Raw genomic sequence first — 17,058 nt, 5'->3', positions numbered from 1 at the left:
TAGTATATTAATATGAAAGACACACAAATATTGAAATGATAAACATAATATAATTAATTGATAAGCACAATATAATTAAATGATAAGCAAAATATATATTGAATAATTGATGTTTTGTTTTTAATACTGACTTTATCAGCAATAATATCAAGCGAGCCACTTTTGATATTTACTGTATCAGTATTAATAATATCAAGCGAGCCCACAAAGGCGGGTTGATGAAGTTAGTATTAAAATATTAACATGATTAAATGGCATAATCAAATGATAAGTACAATATAATTAAATGATAAGCACAATATAAAGATTATATTGAATAATTGATGTTTTGTTTCTAATACTGACTTTATCAGCAATAATATCAAGCGAGCCCTTTTTGATATTTACTGTATCAGTATTAATAATATCAAGCGAGCCCACAAGGGCGGGTTGATGAAGTTAGTATTAAAATATTAACATGATTAAATGGCATAATGATTATTTTTTTTATCGTATTGTTTTAGCAATTGTTTTTAGGTTGAGATATGAATTAAACTGAAATTGTCATCAAAACTATTTTTACGCGTACAATCTTTTGGAGAAATGTTAATTTTATGCACAATATTTTAAAAATAAACATTTTATTTACAAACTAGATTTGGCTGGCATCGACTATTACACATTTGTCCTGTTTTTTTACATGTATATCTATTAAATTCATATTTGTTTTTACCACAATATCAACATTTAAAAAACCTTGTCCTCCATATCCAATCATATTTTACGGCACGTCTCCGAGAAATAGAGTTTTCAGCACAAACATCTGAAGGTACCAATGAAAGGAAATCAGCAACCTCAAACTGATTTCTTGTCTTAAAGATCCGAGCAGCAGTCCATTGCTATATGGCAAGGATCTCCCTTTCCTGGAACCACTTGTGGAATTGGTTTGAGATATATGTTGTTTTTCCTCTGCAATTTGCATTAACTTTTGAGCATACATTTTCTTCAACCCAAGCAACACCTGTGCCTGTGCAGAGCTTATTTGTTAGTAGCATAATAAGGTTCAACACTTGGATAAAATATAAAGGGAAAAACTCATCACTTAAGAATCAAATAAAAGATCAGGAATGAAAACTGCATGTTTACTTAAACTTTCAAGGAATAAGAAAAAAATGATAATTTGTCTATGTTAATTTGTTTCATCATCTTTGGAGCTTTTAATTATTGATAATCACTGAAATCATATTAGGGAATTTGTAGAATACTAATTAAAATTATCAGTGATTATGTGAAATCACTGGTAAATTTCAGGGAATCTGTATAATCACTAATGATTTTAGTGATTCTACATAATCCCTGAAAAATCAGGGATTCTACATAATCACTGATTATACAAATTCACTGTAACATATACACGTTATGTGAATTTTATTAAAATCGATGAAGAACATGAATTTGGCAGCTAGTGCCCCTTAAACAGGTAAAGTTCAATTAACAAATTCTGATCTACTGGCATTCAACACCAAATTACTTACTTGCTGTATATTGATAAATGTGATTGATAAATGTGATTGTATATTGTCAATACCTCAACATCGAGAATACGTCATGTGAGGTGTTGGTCGCTACGTTTGATACGGGGTCAAAGGTTGCGGCTTCGAGACAGAGAAAAACATCCAGGTAAAAAGTGTAGAATTTTGTTTTTGAAAATTTGAGTTGTAAATTTTCCTAAAAAGTACTTAATTCCGTTCATCTAATTGTAAATTTTCCAAAAAAAAAAAGGACTTATTTCCGTTCATCTATTATGGGTATAAACTAAACTAAACAAGAAAAGTATTAGTAAACAGACAGAAAGTCCGACGTTGAATTAATTATTTTACAATTAATTGTTTAAATATATGAGAGAATGTTTCAGGCGAATTTTCTTTAATTACAGATAAATGTATTTTAGGTTCAGGAAATGATTTATTCTTCGGGTACGTCTAAACAACCGCTCAGGACCTCCTGAGCGCACTCAGGACATACAAAGTGCACTCAGGACATACAAAGTGCACTCAGGACCCATTACCGTAATCATATCTGCACACATGATGGATGTTTATATTCGTTATACGCTTCTTATTTTAGAGTTAAATTTTGGTAGAAGTTGAAATCGCAGGGGCGGATCCAGCCATTTTAAAAAGGGGGGGGGTCCTAACCCAGGGCAAAAAAAGGGGGGTTCAACTACATGTCCCCATTCAAATGCATTGATCGGCCCAAAAAAGGGGGGGGGTTCCAACCCCCCCGGAACCCCCTCCCCCCTCTGGATCCGCGCCTGAATCGAACTTAGATAGATATGTTAATTCTTATAAAATAATGAGGGCACGTGTCACTGATTACACAACTACTGAGCCATGAATTATCCAATCAACAAAATTGATTGGATTATCTTTATTGTTTTTTAGGAATTGTATTGTTTAGTTCAGTTTTACCTTTAACATGAATTTGCATATAGAAAAAATAAAACATATATCTCATTCGATGTGCTTTTTCAGTTTATTTTTCATGATGACGGGTAAATTAATTTGTTGTGTTTTGCAGTTCACGAATAAAGAAAATTATTTTATAGTTGCGGTTTTTTTTTCTGTAACAAGTTCGATTTTTGTTTTTCAGTGTGATTCTTTTCTCTATCTCTCTCTCTAAATCAAGTTTTTAAACAAACACAATGTTGACTGAATATCAAATTTTATTACATTTGTATATCTTTATTCTCAACAAACCATTATACAAGAGAAGACAATTATGTACAATATTCAGTTTAACCTTAACGGAAATCTGTGCACGAAGACTTAGTCGTGGTTTGAACGGATTTCGTGTCAATAAACTGTCTTCGAAATAGTCTTTCTTTGTTAATGTTTGTGTCATTTTGGTCTTTTGTGGATAGTTGTCTCATTAGCAATCATACCACATCTTCTTTTTTTAAATTTCTCGCTACTACAATCTAACTTTCATATTTTTTAGAAATAATTATACCCAAAATATCATAATTTTCAAAAAACGGAGACGAAAACGGAGACAAGTTCATTTTCAGAATTTATTTTCGCATTGAAATTCGTTTCAGGCTTGTGAAACTGGACAAAACGACTTTAATTAGAGAATTTTTTTTTAATAAAAACGGATTTCTTAAAATATTCGTATAACTCAAAAATAAAATTCCTGGACAAGTTCGATAAAAATGAGAAATAACATCTAACTACATGTATATGAGTTTGATTGTATGAAAAGTACGGCTTTTACCGTTTAGAACGGATTCCATATACAAAACTTTAATTAATATAAATTCTTTTAAAGTATGAACATTTATAATTATTTCCCTTTTCAAACTCGTGCAAAGAATTAATTACTGGTCCAGGACATGATAATAAAATTAAGAATAAAACTTAAAAATTTATGGAACGAAATTTTAATAAAAGACGAAAATCTTAAAACATCGTGATATTCATTCTAGACGTCACAATATTACTTCCCGCATGGTTACACTGTACTAACAACACAATGTATAAAACAACAATAAAGATAATCCAATTAATTTTGTTGATTGGATAATTCATGGCTCAGTAGTTGTGTAATCAGTGACACGTGCCCTTATTATTTTCTAAGAATTACAAATTCTACCAAATTTAACTCTAAAATAAGAAGCGTATAAAGAATATATGCATCCATCCTGTGTGCGATGACTATAAAGGGTCATGAGTGCACTTCGTATGTCATAAGTGCAATCAGGAGGTCCTTCAAGCGGTGTTTAGACGTACCGTTATTCTTCTGGAAGCTTCAATTTTTTCTTATCAATAACTTTTACACAAGGAGACATTTTTTTTTTTGACAGCATGAACCCCAGTTAATGAGCAAACACAAATTAAGAACGAAAATCGTTTACAATTAAATTTTATAGAAGGAAAAAACGGGGGGGGGGGGTAATAAACAAATTTTATTTACGCTCACATACTTTTAAACAGATTTGCATATGTAAGCTCTCTATAGTTAATGTTAAATTATTTCAGGAGTTTTGAAAAAAAGATTATTATATACAGATTAATTTCGACTAAAATAGTGATTCTTTTTATAGATTTGGTACCTCAGTTTCGACTCAACATTTCATTTTGAATTGTTAGATGGCAAACTCTTTAGGCGAATATTGTATCTGTTCTTTATTTAATTATGGTGATATTGGCGATAATATTCATTATAACAAGGCCTTGTACAAATCCTTGATTATAGAATGTTTGGTAATATAAAAAGACGAAAGTAGACAAACCCTAATTATGCAGGGTTTCACAAGTTGATCTCCAAGCGGCCCACATTTAACATATAATAAGATCTATATTTTTCAACGTTTTCAAAATGAAATAACTTGAATTGAAAATTTCCCAACTGTGAAAATTTGTTATTTCTAAACGTCTTTAATTATTATTTCGGAAAAAAAAAATTATTTAGCATATTCATATATTTTCATAATTTTTTCCTAGGAAACCTTTTTTTTTGCAAAGTTTACTTCTATATGTTTTTAACCATCACCAGCGACTTATTCTCTGCCATCACCAATTAGTCCTAATTATTAAAGATCAATTGCCCAAATTCAAATGATGATTGGTATATCGTATTGAATATGACCATCGGTCATCCGTGACGTATCCCAAATAACGACGCATGCCGATAGATAGATCATAGTTTATTAATTAGCGTCTCGCAATTTAAATTTCATCAAGGGGACTTAATTAAACCAGTTACTATACAAATCTTGAAACAAGAGTGCACACACTGAAATGTCTCGCCTTCTATACTAATCATTGATATTATGTTGATAGTCCAAAGTATAAAGCTAAGCTTTATTACAACTGTCACATAAACTTAACATTAACCAAGATAACTAAACAAAGACCAATGAACTTTGAAAATTAGGTCAAGGTCAGATAAACCATGCCAGGCAGACATGTATAGCTAACAATGCTTCTATAAAACATATATAGTTGACCCATTACTTAAAGTTAAAGAAAAATAGACCAAAACACAAAAACTTAACACTGTGCAATGAACCGTGAAAATGAGGTCACGGTCAAATAAAACCTGCGCGACTGACATAAAGATCATAAAATATTTCCATACACCAAATATTGTTGACCTATGGCATATAGTATTAGATAAAAAGACCAAAACTCAAAAACTTAACTTTGACCACTGAACCATGAATATGAGGTCAAGGTCACATGACATCTGCCCGCTAGACATGTACACCTTACAATCATTCCGAACAACAAATATAGTAGACCTATTGCATATAGTATGAGAAAAACAGACCAAAACACAAAAATTTAACTAAAACCACTGAACCATGAAAATGAGGTCAAGGTCAGATGACACCTGCCAGTTGGACATGTACACCTTACAGTTCTTCCATACACTGAATATACTAGCCCTATTGCTTATAGTATCTGAGATATGGACTTGACCACCAAAACTTAACCTTGTTCACTGATCCATGAAATGAGGTCAAGGTCAAGTGAAAACTGTCTGACAGACATGAGGACCTTGCAAGGTACGCACATATCAAATATAGTTATCCTATTACTTATAATAAGAGAGAATTCAACATTACAAAAAATTGAACTTTTTTTTCAAGTGGTCACTGAACCATGAAAATGAGGTCAAGGACATTGGACATGTGACTGACGGAAACTTCGTAACATGAAGCATCTATATACAAAGTATGAAGCATCCAGGTCTTCCACCTTCTAAAATATAAAGCTTTTAAGAAGTGAGCTAACACCGCCGCCGCCGTAGCCGCCGCCGGATCACTATCCCTATGTCGAGCTTTCTGCAACAAAAGTTGCAGGCTCGACAAAAACGATGTACATGTACTTTTAAAAATTTTTAAAACAAATTACGAAAACGTTTAGTGTAAAAATCACCGAATATAAATGTTTCTTTCTTGCAGGTTTTGGCATTTGTAAATAACATTAACGTCTTGGAATTCTAATGCAAAAGACAGTCGATTCAAACTGAAATAACTTCTTTAAAGATGGTTTGATTTTTTCAGAGACACATGTATTATATATGTCTCAATACATGTATTATATGTCTCTGATTTTATCAAAACAAAAATTACAAAATTATAAAATATGTTAGTTATCGAATGTATACCCTGAACTCTTACTATTATATATACATGTCCTAAGTTACTTAATGTCCTGTGTGCAACCAGGAGATCCTGAACGGTTTTTAAACGTACCATTATTTTATATGCATATATTCAAAGCTGTTCTTAATTATATGCATACTAGGTATCAGTGGCGGATCCAGGGGGAGGGTTTCGGGGGTTGGAACCACCCCTTTTTTTGAACGATCAATGTATTTGAATGGGGACATATGGTTGGAACCACCCCCTCCCCCTTTTGTCCTGGGTTGAGACCCCCTTCTTTTCAAATGGCTGGCTCCGCCGCAGAGGTATATTTATATATATAGGTGTGTACCAGCCCCCCTCCTAAATCTTGGGAAACAAATGGTAGATTATATAGGGAATCACGGAAGCATGACTGGACGTGACCCCTCTAAGGCAGTCAATGAGTCCCCACTTATGAAAATTTCTGGATCAACCATTGCTTAGTTCTAGTTATCTTAGGTCCTAGTGTGAAATAATGCCAATAGGTTTTTTAAAACACATCTTTATTCATACATGTATATATACGTTTTCTCACGGATTTGTTCATGCAATATTGGAATTATGTTTACTCAATGCGCAATTACTGAAGTTTATATTTGCTACTTTTCTTCTTAATTTCGTATAATTTTTTTTTTTTTTTCTTCGACAAATTAGTGGTGTTGAAATAGGGAATGGACACAGATACCTTATCACATTTAACCAAAGAAATGCTGTATAATGTCATCAATCTGTATTACACGTAGACAGGATGTTCTCTAGAAAACTATACGTTATACACACCCGAGAATACACGCACTGTCGTAATGGAAAATTACTGTATGTTATAGTTACCTGTAATCAGCTTTGCAACACCATGTCATGACAGTTCAAAAAGATTTTCTTCAAATCAAATTGGAATATTCATTTTTTCTGTAAAATTTAAAACTTTAAAAAGTAGACTTTGACAAAATTATGAAATAGAAAGAATTGAACAATTTAAAATCGTATTTTAACAAAGATTTAGATATAATTTTACAACGATCCTTAAAAAATAACCAAACAAACGTTGAATCAAACGATATGAACCTACGCAGTTTTATATTAAAATACTGACACACACCAGTTTGCCATCTCAGTATGCAAGGCAAGGGTGCTTGGTGAGGTGCTGGAACTTGATGTACGTGTATCATTAAGTTAATACAGTTCTGTTAGTATTGACTGCCTTTTTACAGAGACTTTCTATTCTTACTGTTATCAGTTAGTATAGACGGTTCCTGGCTTAGAATGATTCTCTGCTCAGCAAATGGTGCGTAATTAGCATTTGAATCAAATTTCTTGTAGAAGTAAAAAACACAAATTAATGTATTTGACAACTTTATTCAGGAGCACAGTCTATATTATCCGGCGTAAATAACTTCGAGATTTATGTGGAAGTTTACTCTGCTGCTCGATCTATGCTAATCGATGTTCCAGTATATTTCATATTCGTGAGGCCTCGTCATCGTTTATATTCACTAAAAGCACAGTCGCCTAAATATTTTATATGGCGAAAAAATTGCGAAAATTGGGGGAAATAATATATTTTTAGTAGCATGATTATTTTAGAATCTTAAGAGGTTGCTTGCAAATTTAACTCTAAAATGAGAAGTGTATGACCATCTATAACGAATATATACATCCATCATGTGTGCCGATACGACGGCGACTATATAGGGTCTGCCATGAGTGCACTTTGTATGCCCTGCATGTGTGCACCCAGGAGGTCCTCCTGAGCGGTGTTTAGACGTACCGGGAAAATCTTATCTGATTCAGGATCAATTCATCGGTTACACTCCCCTGTCACCAGTGATTCTTTTTTGCTGACATTCTGAAAAAGTATTGTGTAGGGTGTCCCTGTGTAAGTGTTGACTCTCAACTTGCACATGTGATTTTTTAACACTCCCTGGACTTCTGCAAAAACAGAAAGTCACAGGACATTCCGACAAAAAGTCACAGGACAAAAAGTCAAACACATGTCAAACTCAGGCATAAAGTAACAAAGTTAATAATACAAAAAGTCACAAACAATTTGTTGACAATTGATTGAATATAAATGAAAAAAGATTTTGAAATATCTTCTTTTTATTACATATATTCATTTTTAATTTTAGGAAATTGTTCATAATATAAAAAAGAAGATGTGGATAATGATTGCCAATGAGACAACTGTCCACAAGAGACCAAAATGACACAGACATTAACAACTAGAGGTCTTTACGGCCTTCAACCATAAGCCAATATAAAGAAGGTATGGTATGATTGCCAATGAGACAACTGTCCACAAGAGACCAAAATGACACAGACATTAACAACCATAGGTCACCAAACAGCCTTCAACAATGAGCAAAGCCCGAGGTAAAGCCCATACCGCATAGTCAGCTGTAAAAGGCAATCATACTATATCTTTTTTTTTATATTTACATGTTAAAAAATGCGTGCAAATGTAATCAAAAGCTGCACACAAACGTAATGATTTTTGTGCGCAAATGTAATGGTAATGTGCGCAAACCTAATGCACTGATTTATTTGTTTTTAATAAATTTTAATTTAAAGTTGCTACATCATGTTCATGTATAAAACTTCAAGAAAAATACAAAAAGAGTGTTTTCTTGTTCAAAGAAAAATAATCTCAAAACTAAATTGTGACTTTTTGTCCTGTGACAGTGTGTGACTTTTTGACTGTGACTTTCTGTCCTGCATTCAGATTGAATAGGGGAGTTTGGTTGACCCCGCCTCCCTCTATCTGAGACTACTTATCTCAGTGATGAGCTTTATGTTTCATGTACAAATGTATTGTGCTTGTCATATATATGTATGTCGGATAAAAGCTCTACAGACCTTAATATGTTGTATTGTTATATCTATAACCGACAATAAATAAATAGCCCCTAACAAGTAAGAATTAGGTTACTTCTTTTTGTTTTGACATCTTGCATGGGTTTTTATAGCCCCGTATTAAAATTATGCCCCCACTTTAAAAAAGGGGGGGTATACTGTTTTACCCCTGTCTATCCATCCATCCTTGCGTCAGTCAGTCCGTCCGATGAATATTTTTCGTCCCATTTTCCTTAGGAACTACAATAGAAGGATTTCTGAAATTTGGTTTCAGGGTTAAATAAGTCAGCTATACCGTGTGATGCATTTTCAGATTCATCACTCGACAACTTCCTGTTTTCCCAACACTTGTATGATTTTACACATGATAGCCAAGTTGAAAGTTGAAAACTAACAACCTAATTTATGTACAAAAAAATTGAAAAACAGATATGTTACACATAAACAAACGACAATCACTGAATTATCGGATCCTGACTTGGAACAGGCACAACCATAACAAATTGGCAGGGTATAAGGAACTTTGAAAATATTTAGTTTTTGTGGTTTGGTCAATTTTCCGGATACTGTAAGCAATAAGGCCCTTTTATTTAGTGAATGAAATAATTGTAAGATGCACTTAGCTGTCTGTCATATTTTATATGAACTTGACTTCATTTTCATGCATGGTTCATTGGTCAATGAAACACTGCATTGTTTTGTCAGTTTATCATATGTTTAAAGTTACAGGTAGATTATATTTGGTAGATATGAAACAGGTGTGCATGTCTGAATGGCAGATTCATATATAAACCATGACCGCATTTTATTGTTCTTTGGTCAATGATAAGTTTTCTTGGTTTTGTCATTTTATCAGGCCACATTTAAAAGAATGTCTGTTTCCCCTCCCCGGGTCTACCCTTTGTAAACAGACCAGGAAGGCAGGTTTTTTTTAGCTCACCTGACCTGAAAGGTCAAGTGAGCTTTTCTCATCACTTGGCGTTCGTCGTCTGTCGTCCTGCGTCCGTCGTCTGTAAACTTTTACAAAAATCTTCTCCTCTGAAACTACTTGGCCAAATTCTACCAAACTTGGCCACAATCATCCTTGGGGTATCTAGTTTAAAAAATGTGTGGCGTGACCTGTCAAACCAACCAAGATGGCCTCCATGGCTAAAAATAGAACATAGGGGTAAAATGCAGTTTTTGGCTTATAACTCAAAAACCAAAGCATTTAGAGCAAATCTGACATGGGGTAAAATTGTTGATCAGGTCAAGATCTATCTGCCCTGAAATTTTCAGACAAATCGGACAACCTGTTGATGGGTTACTGCCTGTGAAATGGTTATTTTAAGGAAATTTTGCAGTTTTTGGTTATTATCTTGAATACTATTATAGATAGAGATAAACTGTAAAAGCAATAATGTTCAGCATTTTAATTATATGTATGTACATGTATTGCTTTTTAAATGAGAAGAATGGACTGTTTGTTGACATATACAAAAATTTATCAAAATTTTGCAATCATTTTAACTAAGTTCTTATATGACATGTATATGGAGCTTGAAAATTAATTATAGATGGATTGACACGTGTTTTTCTACACGTAATTATATATTCTAATATGCCATTAAACAAGTTATTTGTTATTTCACAGTAAAATGTGCGTGAATAATTTTTGGGGCCACTACTTTATACCAATCATAAATATGACACTGACTATTTCTATATTTAATTATATGTATGTACATGTATTGCTTTTTAAATGAGAAGAATGGACTGTTTGTTGACATATACAAAAATTTATCAAAATTTTGCAATCATTTTAAAAAATCAAAAAAAAAATCGAAGTATTCAACTTTTCTAATTATATGTTGGCATACATGATTACATGTTAATCTAATCTTCTTTTGTCAGTTTAATCTAGACCAATTGACGAAGCAATGAAATTAAATATTTTAAACAATGACCAATGTTTCAACAACATGTTCGATGTGCATTTTTTCAGGTTTTTTCTTTGCTTTGTTTTGAATTATCTAATTTTATTACATCGACCAAACGAGCGTTGTTGTTTGATCATGTCGAAAAGAAACGCCCTTCTAGCGTTGCCGGATATATTGAGTGTATGCTTCCAGCTGTTACAATTCCATAAAGAAGGCGTAGCAAAAAGCAGTAAAACCAATAATTTAATCAAGTTGATTTTTGCATGAACCGTTCATGCTTATATATTGGCGAGTTTTGGATATGTCTATGGGCCACTCAATATCCCTCGGCCGGAAGTCAGGATAAAGTTCTCGAAACGTCTCTAAAGTTTTCGGTCATTTATACAGATCTTAACAGGTTGTTATCTACGTCTTTGATATGGTCCCTTGATGGCCCTTGACGACGCAATTATATTTGTTTTAAAACGACAACTGTGCACTGGGTGTATCTGGGTCAATTATAACGTGGTATTGTCTTGTTGTCTCGATAACATGTAAACCAATTATGTTTGTAGATTTAACCACGGGATACTGTGCATTTCATCATACTAGACTTACAGGAGATAACATTCTGGTTAAAATATTAATATTAGATCGGAAAACAGAAAGATAATATTAGATCGGAAAACAGAAAGATAATATTCTTATCAAAAGTATTTAATTCAATCGGAATCAAACAAATATATACAAAATAAATACTAAAATTGAGAATGGGGAATGTGTCAAAGAGACAACAACCCGACCATAGATAAAAACAATAGCAGAAGGTAATCAACAGGTCTTCAATGTAGCGAGAAATTCCCGCACCCGGAGGCGTCCTTCAACTGGCCCCTAAACAAATATATACTAGTTCAGTGATAATGAACGCCATACTAATTTCCAAATTGTACACAAGAAACTAAAATTAAAATAATACAAGACTAACAAAGGCCAGAGGCTCCTGACTTGGGACTGGCGCAAGAATGCGGCAGGGTTAAACATGTTTGTGAGATCTCAACCCTCCCCCTATACATCTAGCCAATGTAGAAAAGTAAACTGTATTTATGTTTCTGGAGAAACTAACAATGATTGAAATCAGAATATTTTCAGAGTTGCAATTAAAGTATTTTATATGACAAGATACTCTGCTTTGGTATTTTTTAATATTCATTTGTAAAGGAAACATAAAAATTAAATCTAAATAAATTCTTGCATCCTACAAAAAAATGTGTATAAACAATAATCATTATATTTCTACATTAATTATTTCATACCATTTTAGTTTTTATGTTTTATGAGTAATTATTATTATTTTTTTGTATTGTAATGTATCCATAAAACGGAAAGTAAGATCAATTTATTAAATATTTACATTTTAAACGGCCGTGAATAAAAATACTTGTGTGTTTCCAATTCATAAAGCATGATTTTAAATCCTTTCAGCTCACAAGAACCGTACAAATAATTTACAATAATTACAACAAAATTTAATTACATACCCAGTGTTGATTATTTTATACTGTTACTATGGATTATATTGAATCTGAATCTGGATTTAGAAGTCTTTGCTTATATTTTGTATAGTAATATATTCACATAGTGGAATGTTAGAATTTAAAAATAGATTCATTCGATAAATAAAAAGTCCATCCGTAAATACTTGACGTTAGTGTTTATTGATATTATATACAATCAACAGAATTTAAAAAAAATTACTAACAGGAATGTAATAGTTTATTATAAAATTTTAATTCAATTTGTGTTTGTTTGTTTTAATAATTTAACCTTATAGCATCTAAATATTTCTACTCTGGTACGGTTTTGAAAATTGTATTAATTGTGTTGACCAACTATCCTACACGTCTTGATTCATTTACATTATAGATCACATTTCAAAAGCACACTATCGGTTTGCGTTCTCAAAAATTCCGGATAAAATGTCAATGAATCCGGAGTCAAAACATTTAATGTAGGCCGTTTGACATTCGATTTCAACTATCAGATTAAGATATATGTGATGACGCTTGAGTATCAGTGAGATGCTTTCTATTTACTATTTCGTGCTCTAAAATACTACTTGCATGCAATACTATTAAATTCACTCGTGGAATCTTATTTTCGTTTTTGTTATCTAAATTCAGGACACGGCAGAAAGAGCTTTACATGTAACTTTCAAGCACGGTCATCATTACTAACCGTACTATTCTGACCTCGAGTTGTTTCTCTTATGTTTCTTTTTTGAGTCACTGTCCTATTATTAACTTTGACCTTTTCAAAAAGCTAAGGATTGTCTACCAAAGGAATAGATTCCTAAACTTTGTAATGTATTTAGCCTTTTAAATTTTTTCATTCGAGCGTCACTGATGCTTTTTTTGTAGACTTAACTCGATTCTGGCGTTTTTTTTATATCTACATACCTTTTTATATAAATTGGTTATTTTGAAAGTGTGTACAGGTATTCATAAACTTCTGAATTAAGAAATTCTTTGGCAAAACTAAATTTCTTTGTATAATGTTTGAATTGATTTAAGTAAAAACAGGAAATCCTTAAAATATGAGATGTTTTATGAGACCAAAATAAGTCTCTTCACAAGAGGTCCCAATCAATTGCATGCCACAGGTTTAACCGCATACAACATCTATACCATGAGTAAAGACAGCTTCAAATACGAGTTGAGAATATAAAGGCATTCATATAGGATATAAAATATAAAGATATGATAGATAAAATAAATGCATCCATAATTTCAGATTATAAAGCAAACTGAGTGCATAAATTTATATTGAGATAGGTTTGTGCAATTTGCATAAGTCATCCGGTTAGTAGAAATTAGGATTTGCCAATGGGTTATAATCGGAAAAAAATATGTACATTCCCAAGTAATACATAAAATAGTCGAGCTTTAAAATAACTATTCAAATATAAGCTGTAAATAGAATCATATTCAAAGCAGTGTGGTCCTGGCCATTGATTGACGACCTAACTTATCCCACTGACTTGGACAGATTAGGTGAACGCTTGTCGGTAACAATCACTGCTCACTATGTACTTGTTAAAGACACTGAATCTGTGGGGTCACCAAAGGTTCTCAACACCTAAATAAAGCAATTCGAAAAAAGAATCCGGAATAATACGATGTTTTGATTTATATCAATAATATAAATCAAAACATAAAGGTTATTCCTGAATAATTTTTCGAATTATTTTAATATTAAAGGCGTTAAGAACCTTTGGTGACCCCACAGTTTAAATTCTATAATAAATAAGAAGTGAGCAATGGTCGTTACAGATAAACGTTCACCTAATCTGTCCCAGTCAATGGGATAATTTAGGTCGTCAATCAATGGCCATGACCACACTGTTTTGAATATGATTCTATATACGTTCAACTGGCTTCTTCTATTCACAGTCAATTATTTCAATTCAGGTGACCCGGTAGTCAGCGGTCTTAGGTTCATGTATTGCTTTTCTTTTTTCTTTTTTAAAGAAAGCAATTTGTTTATAATACATAAAGTTAGTGAGATATGATAATAAAATCCAAATAGTCCATACACGCTGTATAGTTTGTTGGTTTCAGTCACTGCAAGTTTTTTATTCAAGTAATTCCAAATAAACAATGTGATATCAGGTTTACAGTTTGATATATTAAAAAGAAATGTAATTCACAAAGAATATAAAAGAATTATATATACATATGTATAACGACGCTAGATTAAAAGTGACGAGGAAAGGTAGCACCCGGCCCCCGAAAGCTTTATTATTGTGAGGCCAACATTGTTGGGTTGATGTTTAGACGAGTTGTATATACATATTTATATATACACAACTCGTCTAAACATCAACCCAACAATGTCCTATATATGGTATTAAATTTTCTCATTTGGTATTAATGTCCAAAGATATTTGATCCGCTGTTCTCTGTTTCCCTAGTGTATTTTTTTAATATCACATATCAGTAAAAAGTTAAATAAAGAAATACCGCACTACGAGGAATATTCAAAACGACCAATATGATAACTGACGCACATGAGTTTATTAAAGATACCTTATTATTGAAGTCGCTCTAATTTGAGAAATCATTGATAATTATTTCTATTGATGTTTTTCTTCATGAACAATTTCTTTCTTTTTTGTTATTTTAACCTTTTCAATACATACCAATACTTAAATCTTTAAATACAAATGATTCATTTTGATATTGCCGAGACTGAACTATTACAATTTGAAACAGGCCATATGCGTATGTTAGGTAAGACCACGTGAAAGTTCTGTTGCAAGAATATTTCACGTTAAATTTTCTCTTACTCCCCCTGGCATCAACAGTAAAATTGAGAATTGAAATAAGAATTGTGTCAAAGAGACAACAACCCGAACATAGAACACACAACAGCAGATGGTCACCAATTGGTCTTCAATACAGCGAGAAACTCCCGCACCTTGGACATGTTACATATATACCGGGATTTGACGATGACCACACATGACCACAACAATATGCAGTGACAACACGACGTCAGTAAAACTTCAAAACGTAAAGTCAATTGCGAGATTTTATTACGACTGCAACATCAACTGCTTATCAAATCGTCTAGTGACAATGCAGACAGATTCACGTCATAGATGTTTCTCTTATTCTGAAATACCAAATAATTGGCTTCATGTATATTGTTAAAGCCCTGAAGTTAAAATCGCAATATTGCCAAATCAAACTGTAATGAATTGGGCAGAGGTCAAATTAAAAAATAAAATCACAAAAATACTGAACTTAGAGGAAAATCAATTCGGAAAGTCCATAATCACATGGCAAAATCAAATTACAAAACGCATAAAAAACGAATGGACAAGAACTGTCATATTCCTGACATGGTACAGGCATTTTCAAATGTAGAAAATGGTGGATTAAACCTGGTTTTATAGCGATAACCCTCTCACTTTGATGACAGTCTCGTCAAATTCCATTATATTTACATTGATGCGTTAACTAAACAGACACAATAAATAAAATAGTCAGAATATGGGTACATCCGTCATCAGTCAAAAGGTACAAAACAGAACTCAAAGCATTCACAAAAGACATGGTTGATCCTTTTGTTGATCGTTTATTTGTTAGTTACCGGCAGTTTTTGCGTTCGACGGTGAATCCCTCATTGATAAAGGAGAAGCCAGGGTTTCATTGTATTTCACATGATTTGAATATTAAACATTACGTTATCAATTCATCTTTTGAACTGCATACATTTTAAAACAATTGAATAATGAATGAAATTTATGTTAACAATTTATTTTACAAAAAATATATATTTGAAAGTAAGACCGAAAATTAATTTCAAGGAATAATAAAGTGTTGCTTTTTCAATTCTGCCAGTAAATGGTATAAATGATCATTAGGAAAAAAAATGCAAATCAAAATACAAAGCAAATCGTTCTGAAATCATAAGCTAGCAAAAAAACACAGTTCAAGATATCTTAAGATATCCCTTGAGATTGAAACAAACATTTTGTGATGAGTAAAAAAAACGACAAAAAAATGAACATATTGTGAAATATGTTGTTGCTAATATACAACAACATTGTTTATTTGAGTATACGTTATATAATCGAATCTTAAGTTTTAAAAAAGGTAGCAGTTTCCAGATTTAAACTAAAAATAATAAAACGGATGTTTCTATGGATCGTACACTATAATAATCAACCTAGTGTACATGGTGTTTGTCCCCGAAGTAAGCCTGTATCTTAAATAAAGTAGATTCAAATTGAAACAAATATTGTGCAGGATACGTTGCAGAGTGTAAACAAACAAGCTTGTGTTATTTTTGTCACACCTGAAAAGTTGTTTTGGAAATGAGTTTGTTTTCTTTATAACAAAGGTGAGGCTGGATAAAGACTGTTTTTGCATTACTGCACAATGCTTGATGTAGAAGGTGAACAAACAAGATTGTTTTATTTTTGTCACAATTGGAAAATTGCCAGAAAATAAGTAAGCTTTCGTTATAATAACAGCTTTGCCGAATAAAGACTGTTTTAGAATTGCTAGACGTGTTGTCTCTCCACAATACGTGTGTCGGATGTAATTGACTTCGTTGCTATCTCAA

The sequence above is a fragment of the Mytilus edulis genome, chromosome 12 (assembly GCF_963676685.1).
Source record: "Mytilus edulis chromosome 12, xbMytEdul2.2, whole genome shotgun sequence".
NCBI classification, from domain to species: domain Eukaryota; kingdom Metazoa; phylum Mollusca; class Bivalvia; order Mytilida; family Mytilidae; genus Mytilus; species Mytilus edulis.
Note: the sequence above shows the minus strand (reverse complement) of the source record.